This window comes from Pseudonaja textilis, chromosome 3 (assembly GCF_049901715.1).
Source record: "Pseudonaja textilis isolate UNSWEBS1 chromosome 3, rPseTex1.2, whole genome shotgun sequence".
NCBI lineage: Eukaryota > Metazoa > Chordata > Lepidosauria > Squamata > Elapidae > Pseudonaja > Pseudonaja textilis.
Genome location: NC_141992.1, coordinates 138549462 through 138562559, shown reverse-complemented (window position 1 = coordinate 138562559; position 13098 = coordinate 138549462). Strand labels below are relative to the sequence as shown.

At 38.8% G+C, this 13098-nt stretch overlaps 1 long non-coding RNA gene across 2 annotated transcripts in view; it reads left to right on the top strand.

Moving 5' to 3' along the window:
- Positions 1-13098, top strand: part of LOC148126340 (uncharacterized) — a 56848-nt gene that overhangs the window by 16674 nt on the left and 27076 nt on the right. For both annotated transcript variants that reach the window (XR_015743121.1, XR_015743120.1), the window contains exon 2: positions 2755-2875. This is a non-coding gene — a long non-coding RNA (uncharacterized LOC148126340). The remainder of the gene's footprint in view (positions 1-2754; positions 2876-13098) is intronic.

Here is a 13098-nt window from a genome sequence, read left to right as displayed (position 1 = left end):
GGGGTACAGGGGCATAGAGGAGGTACTCCCCTTCACAAGCAGAAATGTTTTCCCTGGCAAACCTACTGCTAGGTGTAACCCACATGGATTAGCAAAAGGCAGAATCACACTAGAAAGCCTGAATATCTGCTTTGTATATGCCACTAAGGTTTGAGTAAGTCTTGAGAGTAAGGGTTAAAGGTAAAGTGCAAACCACAATTATTGCATTCAGAAAACCAAACAAATCTGAAATCCAGTTAAGTTGGAGGACTGAGAGGCCCAGTCATAACATGAGAAAAAAGATTTAAAAAACAGAATGATGAAAAAGGCAAAACATTTTTGCTGGATGCGGAAGATGGGAATGTTGGTGTATTGGATTAGAGGTTGACTGGGAATTTTGGGTAGTTAGTCCAATTGTTCTGGTGAGCTTTACATCAGAAAACTGCAGTAAAGTGAATCTGCAACAGAATATATCTCATGGTCAACTGTGACCCTTTATTTCAGTAGCAGGATTTTAAATAGGATTTCTTTGCAACAAGAAGAAAGTAGCAGTGGCGATGATGGTACTGGAAACTAAGCTCTGGGGAAAAGATAATTATATGTTAGTGCCTGAAAATGGTTTATTCTGATGGGCTGCAGGTAGAATCCAGGGAAATCACAAGAGAAAATATGGGCAATAAATCTAAACAAGAAGCACATGGATACAATTATACTCACATGATGCAGTTGAACAACATTCTCGTAACTAAACATGCATTGCATAAAATTAGGTTTGGAACTTGAGATATAATGTTTCTGGAGAAGGGTGCCATGTTGCCCCCTTTAAGAAATTGTGTGATATGTGCCTGTAAATATAAGATCCATGTGTGATTGTAAATAAAAGGCAAATGAATTACGTAACTGGCAATTCTACACAGTGCACCCTGCTTAACATCCAGGGCAACGCATCTAAAAAAGGAACAATGGTTAAAGCATATAGATCACAGCTGCTAACTTGAACCATCAATGACAAAATGAGCAGATTTTATAAAGGAAGCCAGTCATTTCCCCCCCTTCTTAACTCTGGCTTTCTGTATGCTGGGTGTGTCATGTCAGAATAATCTCTAAAATGCTTTTATTGCATGCCTGCTACCTGCTTTAAAAAAACACAGCAGTAACTGTCAGAAAACACACAAAAGTTCTTGTCTCCGGCTCACTCTCCGCACATGTGGAGGAAATGTGAAATCTCAATGTTTTACAGAAAAAGGAAATTGGATTTAAACAATTTGAAGGATTATTTCCTGGATAAATTACTGGCATTCAATGGCAAATTCCATGTTGCCAAGCTGGGATATTCAAACGTTAAAGACTCTTCCAACTGGGAAAAGCTTTATAGCAAACTTCCCAGTCCAGGGCAGGGGTGTCTTAACAGTTTTATGGGCCCCGGGCAAAGCAGTGTACTGGGGCCCCTACGACAACTACTCACAGGAATAAAGATGTAATTGGTGGATGAAATTAAACATGAATTTATTTTATTGGCACTTCCAACAAATAAAGATGCTGCAGTATTTACATGCTATAAGCTGCATTGAAGGTTAGTACGGGGCCCCTATGTTCGTGGGGCCCATGGCCAAATGCCCATCAAATGCCTAAGCGTTAAGGCAAGCGTGGTCCAGGGCAGCGAAAGTCACGGAAAGTTCACCGCTGCAGCGGCTTAATTCGCAGCGCTTTCTCTTCTCGCGCCCAGCTCCGCACTTTCGCCGGGCGGCTTCCGGGCTCCAGTTCTCAGCTGATTCATTGGCTGAAGCTACTCAGACGGGCCGGCGCCTGGCTCGTGACATCACCCATTCACACTTTGGCCCAGCTGGCGCCGCCCGGGCGGTCGCCGTGGCAACAGGGACGCCGCGCTCAGAGGAGCAATGATTTCCAGCTGGTACGGGAGCGGAGGGAGCCGGCTTTGGCAAGTGCGCATGTGCGAGGCTGCTTCCCTCGAATTCTCGCTTCACCACTGTAGAGAAGAACGAATCGGGAGGGGCTATTTATTTATTTATTTATTTATTTATTTATTTTTGCTGCCTTTGAACATCCTGGGCGGCGGATTGGCAGGCAATTTGGGGAAAGTGGCGGGGTTTCCTGCAAAGCATGCTTGATTGTGGGCGACCGTGAAAGAATAGGACTAAATTAAAGAGAAAACGGGAGATGCGCTCAACTGCCTGCCAAATTATTTGGGTTAACAACATGTGCAGATTTTAATCGTAGTTAAGCGATATAAAGCAACAGTTGTACGGGCGGGGGCGAATCTCGGAAATATTCCCCGCTAGGAAAGGACAATTCAGAAACGAAAGAAGAAAAGCGCTGTCCTGCCTGAAATGAAATGAAATTTTAAAAAGGGAATGAAATGAACAATGACTTAATAATCCCGCCACAGCGGCATCCTCGGTTGTCAGTCTCATGGGATGCCTTCCGAGTCACATATAAATAATACGGTTTTGACTCAAACTGATGGTGCTTTGTCTTTAAAATTGAGTGTGGGTCAATTGTTCTTAGTTTCCATTGCAAAATGAAAATCTTTACCATTGGGCATGTTGGCCTTTATTATTCTATTCCTATTCTATTCCTATTCCTATTCTATTCCTTTTCTATTCCTATTCTATTCTATTCCTATTCAATTCTATTCTAGAAAAAAACCTAGGACTGGCAATAGTTTCATCTGCCAGAAAAATAAAAAGGTTCAGGGGTTCATAGAACATGGAAGATGAAATAATATTTACAACAGTTTAATATCTATTCCCTCAGGAAGCACCATGAAGTTTCCTCATACCAGTATTAGCTTTTGATGAGCAGCATACTGTTGTTTAAAGATGACAATCAGGACCTGAGATGAGTCAACCTTTGGGGCTGCAAGACTTTTAATCAGGTATATATGCCTGGTAACTTGAAGTAATTTGATTTACATTTACTCACCAACTTAAGTTGGCCTTCTGCTAATGTCATTTCATGTATACTTTGAACAGACTGTAAAGTCAATATAACCAAAAAGAAATGTGCCATTCTTTTTTCCTGTTTCCATCTTTTGCAACAGCCTTTTTTTTCTTGGATATTTGATTAAATTTTCTCTGAATAATCTTTCAGTTCTTCCTTCCTTCCTTCTTTTCTTTTTGTTTTTCTATTCATCTCCCAATATGTCATCTCTCTCTCTCTCTCTCTCTGAAAGGTTTTTAATTAGTTTCTTTCTGAAGATATTGTTTTTGTCCTCCTGTCTAAGAAAATCTCTTCAAATGGCTTTGATTTTAAAAATGAAGCATGACACGAAACTTCCTCTGCGACTGGATCTTTGTATTCACCATAGCAATGCTATTTCTCTCCTCTCCCCTTTGAGGCTATTCTGTGTAGAGCATTAAATAGGGAGAGTATCTGAAGTTCAATTTGTTCCTGAAATTGGAAGCCCAATTCCCAGATGATGATGTGAGATTTTTACTGAAAGATGTCTGCTTTAAAAATCTTACCTACAATTCCCTTCCTTCCCAATGTCGGATATGTCCTTTCAGTTAAATGCTATTGTCCATAATTCAAAGTGTCAAATCATTCTGCTCATCCAGGCCGTGTTTTCATCTACCAGCCTTTTCCTAGTAATTATGAGCATGTTTTGAATACCAATTCCAGTGTCCCGTTCATGAATTTCAAGAACTAATACAGAATTACATGTTTAATTTTCAGTTATTCCCAAATCTTTTAGGAAAGCATATTATGATATTTGGTTGATGCTGACTTAGTTCACTCTGATGAGTTGCCTGGAAATATTTGTACTGTATTATTTGCAGTATAAGGAAAATAAAAGGAGCTGCAATAAGTAGAACAAAATAAAAATCAAAGAATTCCGTAAAGAGATGAAAAATACATATTTAATAACATGATTAATTTATAAGTTTTTAAAGTGATGCCTTACTTGAAATGTATGAGAATATTTTCCCTTGATATTAATGTCTGATTAAGAAAGTTTCTGAAATGATTGAATAGCTTAGTAGTTTATTGAGCTTTTTTGAAAAATACGGCAGTGAGGTTTTCCTTGATTTTGCCAAACTGAACTACACACACACACACACTTTTCTAGTAGACAATAGGCAAGATAGCTGACAACAGAAGCACTAAAACCACAAAACACATGGAATAGTAGTAAAAGAGAGATAATAAATGAAAACAAATGTCATCACATATTTACAAATTACCATATGAATTAAAGCCTGAGGAAAGAAGAGTTTAGTCTGCCAGAAAGACTTGACAGAGTTCTAGATTATGGAGACAATTCTGGAGAATACTATGTATTATACTTGCAATGGACATTGATGAAACACAAAACAATTTTTCTATATGCAGAAGTTGCAATTTTACTTTCCCAGGCTCTGATTGGTCTAAGGAAGGCAATCTTGGGAACTGGCCAATTATTGTGCCTCAAAAGCTTGGAAATTAATTGCAAGACCAAAGTGGGAGTCTTTGCCAAATGGCCCCAAAGGCTTATTTGGATGCTAAAAATCACTCTATGGAACAGGTTAAATAATGTAAGGCATAGATTTCATGCCACAATCTCATGTAGATTGCATGGAGAAGGCCTAGTGCAAATAGCCTAGAGATCTGATATAGGATTGCAATTGTTGTTTTTTTTACATTAAATAAACATTGTTTGTAGTGCACTCCAAGGGTACTCAGCAAAAGTTAGAGCACAGGTATTGTTTGGTTCCCAATTAGGCATCTGGAATTCTTTTGTTCTGTTAAAAAAAGCTCACATTAATTTTCTAAGGAATATATCTACAACTCCTTGTTATGTCTCAGATGTGACTCTAACACCATGAGGTTGGCATTAGTAAAATAGAGACCAAAGTATATTATATATTGTGTGTGTTTGCATCTGTGTGTATACTTTCAAGTCATTGTTGATGCCTAGTGATTGCCTGGATTAGATCCTGAAGTTTTCTTGGTAAGATTTCGGGAGATTTCAGCTTCCCATGGACTACTTCCTAGGACTGAGAAAGAGTGATCAACCCAAGGTCATCTAGTTAGGTTTGTACTTCAAGTAGGATTAGAATTCAAGATCTTTTTGATTCTAGTCTGGTGCCTTAACCACTACCCCAAACTGACTCTCTCATATTTTTACATACTAGGCCAAAATAAACTTTGCTTCATAGGTCTGACACCTCACATCTTTACAGATAATTTGTCTCATCCTAGTGAAAAGCAGTGAATAAAAAAATGGGAGCTCCTTTGACTCTCCTTAACTCTGCACTCTCAGGCAAGTTGCCAATAAAGATATTAAAGGATTTCAATATCATATTAGACATGCCATCTCCTTCCAAGGATATATTTCTAAATAGAGATCCTTCTTCATCTTTTAATCTGCTAGATGTCTTAAGTCAAATCATAGGAAGGCATTTGGCCTGGCTTGGTTTAATGCCCTTCCTACAGAAGTCTTAAATAGGAGATGCAAAGTGTCTATAGATATTCTCAGTCATCCAGGTCATGGTTGTCCCAAAAGTACTTTTTCAAAAGGTAACTGGGTTTTGGTTTTACTGTTTTGTTTTTTTGAAAAACAAAGTCCAATTGGCTTTTGAAAAAGCACTTTTGGGAGATGCTAAGGCATCCCTTTTGGATGAAGTCTCTGTCCATGCTTTGAAGAGACTATCAAAACCATAAAATAAATTTAATAATATTGTGTATTTTGTGCTGGAATACACTCAGAATTGATAACCCCACATATAAACACATTTCCTGACCATTTCAATCAGTCCAACATACTGTTTTTAGGTTCAGATACATACAATTCTGATATTTTAAGCATAGCTAAATTTTGTTATATGTAAAATGTGGAGCTGACCAAATGATACATCCACTTAATTTTATGATCTGCAATTATCCCTATTCTTGTAGCCTGTGTTATATTACAGGGCTTTATTATGTGCTGATCATTGACTGCAATAAAGATTTTTTTTTACAGAAAAGAGCTTCTCCAAGGAATTTTAAAACCAAGGAAAGGAAGAATTGGATTGTCAAAATATTTGAGTTGATAATATTGTACTTTCATAGTTCAATTTTAAAACTTGCAAGATGTGATTTTCTTGATAATTTTTGAATAAGATAAATGATGGATGAAATTATCTTAGTTTCTTTCAAATTCAGTGAAGTTGTATTGAGATAATATAAACAAAATATTTTTATTTTATGGATGCAGTACATTTCTCAAGTGAATCTGACATTTGTAAAAGGTGTTCTTTTGACGATTCAGAATGAGTCCTATTAATAACCAACTATTTAATAAACCCATTGCAGAATTCTATTAATCTTTTAACTATAGTTAATCACTCAGAAGCACAGCATACTACTTCATCATCCAGCATAAATCACCCCTTTCTTCCCTTGTCATTTATTTATGGTATATCAGGCCATCTATATTAATCATACCAGTAGTTAATCATGTTCAAACCCTGGATTCAAATACTGCTTCAGGCTTGAGTAAGCATTGTGCTAAACTGATATGCAATTTCTTTTTTGGCTTGTGTGAATCCAACCTGCTAAGATTCACTTAAACTATGGTTAAATAAATCATGGTATGTGATCCCAGCCTGTAAATGAATCATGTTTATTGGGGTTAGTTAGCATGGTGCAACTTTATGGCTATACTAGGAGGAAAACTATAAATGAGAGGGAGAACTTGTTTTGGAAAAATGTTTACAGCCTTTGATCTACACTGGCATTAATGGCATATACATAGCATGTTTCTCCTGGGTTTATGTGAATAAAAATTGAGCAGGTAATATAGTGGAGAAATCAAAAGAGAGAGCACCAAATATCGGTGCCTACATCCTGTAAGGAATCCAACATTTTTGCTACATTATTTATTTTATTTTATTTGGTTTGTCAGTTGCTTACAAGATAATAGGTGTAAGTAAAAACATAGTTATGAATACGTGGATACATATAAGAAAAATAAAAGAAACAATAGGACAGGGATAGTAGGCACGTTGTTGCGCTTATGCACGCCCCCTACAGACCTCTTAGGAAAGGGGTGAGGTCAATAGTAGACAGTCTAAGGTTGAAGTTTTTGGGGTTTGGGGAAGAAATCACAGAGTCAGGTAGAGTCTTCCAGACATTGACCACTCTGTTGCTGAAGTCGTATTTCCTGCAGTCAAGTTTGGTGCGGTTAACCTTGAGTTTGTATCTATTGTGTGCTCTTGTATTGTAATGATTGAAGCTGAAGTATTCATTTGCAGGTAGGACATTGCAATGTATGATTTTATATACTATACTTAGATTGGACCTAAGGCGGCATAGTTCTAGGTTTTCTAGGTCTAGAATTTCAAGTCTAGTGGCATAAGGTATTCTGCAATGAGTAAAGGAATGGAGAACTCTTCTTGTGAAATATTTCTGGACTTTCTCAATTTTGCTAATATCAGATACGTAATGTGGGTTCCAGACTGATGAGCTGTATTCGAGTATTGGTCTAGCAAATGTTTTATATGCTCTAGTTAGCAGTATGATATTACCAGAGAAAAAGCTACGTAAGATTAGGTTAACAACTCTTAATGCCTTTTGGGCTATGTAGTTACAGTGGGCTCTAGCACTTAAATCATTAGAGATGAGTACTCCAAGATCCTTGACAGAGTTTGGATCATCAACAAGGTCTTGACTATTCAGCCTGTATTTTATTTTCTGATTGTTTTTGCCAATATGTAAGATAGAACATTTATTTGTTGAGATTTGAAGTTGCCATTTGTTTGACCATTCTGATAGATAGTCGAGGTCTTTTTGAAGGGTAGCAGTATTGTCGGTAGTGTTGAATAGCTTTATATCATCAGCGAAGAGAATACAGTTGCTCTTAATATGATCACATAGGTCATTTTTGTAGAGTATGAAGTTGGTCCTAGAACACTGCCTTGGGAGACACCACTGTTGACAGGTACAGAATTTGATAGGACACTCCCAATTTTGACCATTTGTTGTCTGTTTGACAGGAATTCTTCTATCCAGTTATGCAGGTGTCCAGAGATACCATAAGATTTTAGTTTTCCCTTCTCTCCATGTTTCTCATTTCCTTTTTTTTGTCTGCTTCTAATAATGGAAGGTATTTTGTTCAGTAACAGGATTGAGAGAGAAAATGGTACACATTTCATTAGTAGCAAAATCAATTATTACTTTTTTTTGGGGGGGGAACCCTACCTGCTTTCAATTAAACAGGAAATTATCTAACCGATTACTTAATTTGCTCTGCTTGGCCATTTTGCAACTGCTTTATGCTGAATGAAGCATGAAATTAAATATGTAACAACTACCCTAATGGTTATGTTTTGAGATTGCTGCATTTTGGAATTGCTGATGTCAAATTGTGATCAAAAATAATAAAAAAACATAATATGAAATGATTGCTACAGTTATCGTTTGCGTTATCTGGGGGAAAGATCTATTTTGCTGCTAGCTGTTTCAAGTTTTAAAGGCATAATAAAAGAACCTTAATCTGATAGCCATTTGATTTTGGATCCTTAATTTTTTTCTGGGACTATAGATTCTAGTCTCCCTACTCCAAAATCTATCAGATCTATTGTTACAGGACTTTGGTGTCTCAAATACTTGCAGGTGGGCAAAGAAATGTGTTAACCATTGTTATACTGATCTTAAAAATGACTTTTTGGAACCAATTTAAGCTCTATTTATTCTTGCATTCTATTCCACGGTAGCCATCCAGATGTTAAGGAAAGTCCAAAAGTAGTTTATAAATGCAATTGTCTTTTATTTTGCAGAACTGGAATTCAAAAGTAACAAATTCTGAAACTTGCTGTTTCCAAAATTAGACTGAATATAAGGCATTGACGGACTTACTTGCTGTAAATGTGCTTATTATTGCCATTTAAAGCTGTCCAAATCAAAACATCTTACTGTGGTAGTTTGCATAAGTGGACTATGGTGTGGGAAGACACATCACAGATAAACAAGGTCATTGTTATGCTTGTAGAATCGTGCAATTGGGGTTTTCTGCCATTTTTGGCAAGTATGGTTTTATGAGTTTGTTTCTTAAGACCTAAGAAAAATTGTGCCAGGTGATTAAAAACTGGTCCTTCTATTCCAGAGGTGGGGAACCATGGCCCTTTTATGACTTGTGGACTTCAACTCCCAGAATTCCTGAGCCAGCCATGATTCCCCACCCCTGCTCTATTCCAACATTCTGTTCTCACAATGGCCAATCGGATGACAGTGGGAAGGCCTTTGGGCTGAACAATTGCCCTCTCAAACTCATCAGCAACTGTTATCAGGCGATCCACTGCTTTAGTCATTGGAGGCAGCAAATGGCTATTTTAACAAGTAGCTGTTCACAATTTTATCTTCTGTGAAGTTATCTAACATCCTCTCAAAGTAATCCAAGTTGCTGGCCATTATTACATCTTGGCATAGTGTAGGGGCAGTGGTAGTATTCTATTGGTTTGGCCCGGTTCTGCTGAGCTGGTCGTGGTGATGAGCAGCAGAGACAACCAGTTCTCTCAGCCACTCTTCTGTTAGGCCCACCCCGCCCGCTCAGGCTCCCATATTCACCCTTATCCTCTGTCTTTGAAGCACAGCTTCTTTGCGCTGCACAGCAGACTGCCCTGCAGCCGCTGCTGAAGTGACTGGGAGAGTGCAGGCTTGCAGGACGTGAGTTGGAACGCCTCTGCCACTGTGCAAATGCCTCTGTGCCTGCGCAAAATGCGCATTTGGTGTGTGCACACACGCAAAGTGTGCCCACCAAGCCACGCCCACCGAACAGTGGTAAAACTTTTTGAATCCCACCACTGTGCAGGGGGGTCAACTCAAGGCCTGTTAGGGATATACCCTAGCAAGATCTGCAGGGCAGTCAGGCAGGCAGGCAAAATATGTGTGAGATAAACGTTGTGTAGCTTACACTCAGTAAACAGAGGCACAAGTGCTAATTAAATAGTTTTATTCCAGCAAGAGTTAAAGCATAGTCAAAACAGTCCATATATCATTCACTTAATTCAGTCCGTCCAGGGAGTATTCAGTTGCAAATTCCAGTGTCGAAAAAGAGAGGTCAGTAAACTTACAAATGTCAGTCCGGTGATATATCTCCTCGCAGTAGAGAGATATAAAGAACTCAAAACTCCTCTCTTCCTTCAGCAACTCTTCTAACAAACCATGCAACGTAATCCAATCCAGTAATTGTCAGTAATTGCCAGCAAAGCGTCAGGGAATCGTCAGCAATCAATCAAGTTGTCTTGCTCCCTTTTATGGTGGTTTCACACCACACCCAAAATACATGCTTTGCAGTTAAAGTGACACACACTTAAGCTAACAATCATAGCTTATATATATTATTTTACCCAAACTACGTTAGGTGACCTATGTTATACCTAACAAGGCCCATGAGCCAGATTTGGCCCATAGTGTGCTTAAATCTGGCCTGCGGGGATGGCCAATATTAAATTGGCCTGCAGTGCCTCTGCTGGCCAAAGCAGGCCACTGGGGGATCTCCCCGTGGCCCGTTTTCAGCCTCCACAGCCTCCTGAAGCACTCTGCTGGCCAAAAATGGGCCACGCAGAGGCCTCATGAGACCCCTACGTGGCTTGTTTTTGGCTTCCCCAGCCTCCAGCAACATTCTACGGCCATAAATAGGGCCTCCTCATAGCCCGTTTTTGGCTGGCAAAGTGCTGCTGGAGACTGGGGAAGCCGAAAATGGGCCACGCGGCCCCAGTTTGACTAGCAGGGTGCTGCAGGAGGCATCTATCCTGTCTCCCCCCTGACTCATGGAGGAGAACTACAATGCTGATCAGACCCTTGAAGAAATCCAGTTTGACACCCCTGCATAGTGAATTCCAAAAACCCTTTTTTTTTTGTAGGACAACCCTAAGTGTTTTAATAGCTAAAGAAAGCCCCCCTAACATTTCTTCACTCATGCATAGTTTTAAGACTGTACAGAGGTCTGAATTTGATGGACAAAGTGGTTGAAGTTTTCCTGGAAGGCATTATATGCACATCCACACATCCCTTAAAATAATATTCTGCCCCTGAATCTGAATCTTTTCTCCACACAGCCATACATAAATCTTTGCCATGTACTCCCTTTATTCATATTTTGTTGTACATTGAAAGGCCATAAAGCTTTTCTTGTAGAAGAGATGATCAATCCCTTGACTGCTTTGTTTTCTATTTCTAATAATTTATTTAAAGGCCCACAATTTTGTTCTGGAGTTGAGCAGCCAACAGTGCAAACTGTATTGCAGATCTGAATACCAAACATTGAATAAAGGCATCGCATTATTTTCTTTTCCTTTTCCAAGTGTTCCCAAACATGACTTTTGAATCAGAAAATCTACTTACAGTAGACTCCTTTTTTTTCTTGTCCAAGAGGAATTAGTCCAGAAGGTTCATCATCAAGGATAATAATGAACAATTTTTGCCCAGTTTCCAACCATCTTGAAAGTGGTTGTATTTCATCTTCAGAGGACCCTTGAGGAAATTGTATTATCTGTACCCTTTCCGGTCAAGATATCATAGTGTAGAGAGCACACCAACCAAACTTGTCCACAATCTCTGATAGAACTGGAACAGTGTTGATTCAATTGTTCTATTTCTGCTTGATCTCTTAGTTACTTTCCACCCAGTTGGTCATGATATCCTTCTGGATTGATTGCTGGAGATTATGAGGACATGAATGATGGTCAGTGTTGATGTGAGGGTGGAAAGGTGAAGCCTGAAGGCCCTGGAATTCAATTGCACCAGGTTCAACACACTCCCTCTTCCTGTTTAATCTCACGAAGTTGTTTGGGGAAGTTGTTGATGACATGTGGGGGTAGGTTAGACATCATCCATATGCTGATGTTATCTTATTGTGTAACTCAACCGTGAGTTGCCAGTGATGCTGGCAAGAGCCTGGATGGGGAGGAATGAATAAGGCTGAATTTGTCTGGTACCCAATTTTCCATCTTCAGTTCTATATTATTTCCCTAGATACAAATGATACCCACTTTGCAGGTGATGCTGGACTCACAGTTCCTGTTTAAAGAGTCCTTTCTTACAGTCACTAATGCCTTAATCAGCTCTTGCATTGCAATACAGTCTATTTGGGGTTGTTCATATAGGCCAGAGGTGTGCCCATTAGTGCATGGGCAGTAATGGGCACACCTCTGCTAGCAGACCTACACTGGTTACCAATAAGCTTCTGAATGTAATTCAAAGTGCAGATTATGACTCATAAAACCTTTCATTATACTTCCTGGTTGTTTTGGGGATTGCCTTTCTCCCACTATTTCTCCCGTCCAGTAAGATCTGATAGATTCTTCAGGTCCCCTATTTGACATAATGGCACTCAATATGGTCCTGTCTATTATTGTGCCTGCACTGTAGAATGGTAACACCATGAAGTTTCAGTTGAGCCAACTTTGCTATCCTTTAGATGAGTTTTAACCTAGCTTCCCCCGCCAGTTGCTAGGTTAGGATTCTGTGCCTTTGGGAATTTATTACTGAGGCATTCACAATGTTAGTTTCTGATTTATTGACTCTTTTAAAAACATTATATTGTATTGTATTAAAAATTAATTGTACACCCATCCCCCAAGTTCTGAGTTGGATAGGTTATAAATACGATTAATAAATAAATAAGCTATGGTGAAATGGGGCAGTTACTAATAATACATCACTACAGGTCTGGTTATTATTTCAGGTGGCCTGCCTGTGTCTGCCCTATACAGTATGCATTCACTGATGCTCCTCAGAAATTATAAGTTTACTAACTACTGTGTAATCAGTAAACTCATAATTTTATGGACTTTGGTTTAACAGATTTCCAATGAAATAAAGACACTTTTTCATTCAGACTTTGACCCAACTGAATGGACTAATGTCCATTAAATTAAGAGTTGTAGATTAAATTGAGGTTTTACTCCAAATGACATTTATTTCAATTATGAAATTACTGTACTTGAGGGAGATGACATCACTTCGGATTTAACAGACATTTGGTTTTAATGGGCACACCCTCTCCCTCTAAACCAGGGGTAGTCAACCTTTTTATACCTACTGCCCAATTTTGTATTTCTGTTAGTAGTAAAATTTTCTCTAACTGCCCACCGGTTCCACAGTAATGGTGATTTATAAAGTAGGGGACAAAAC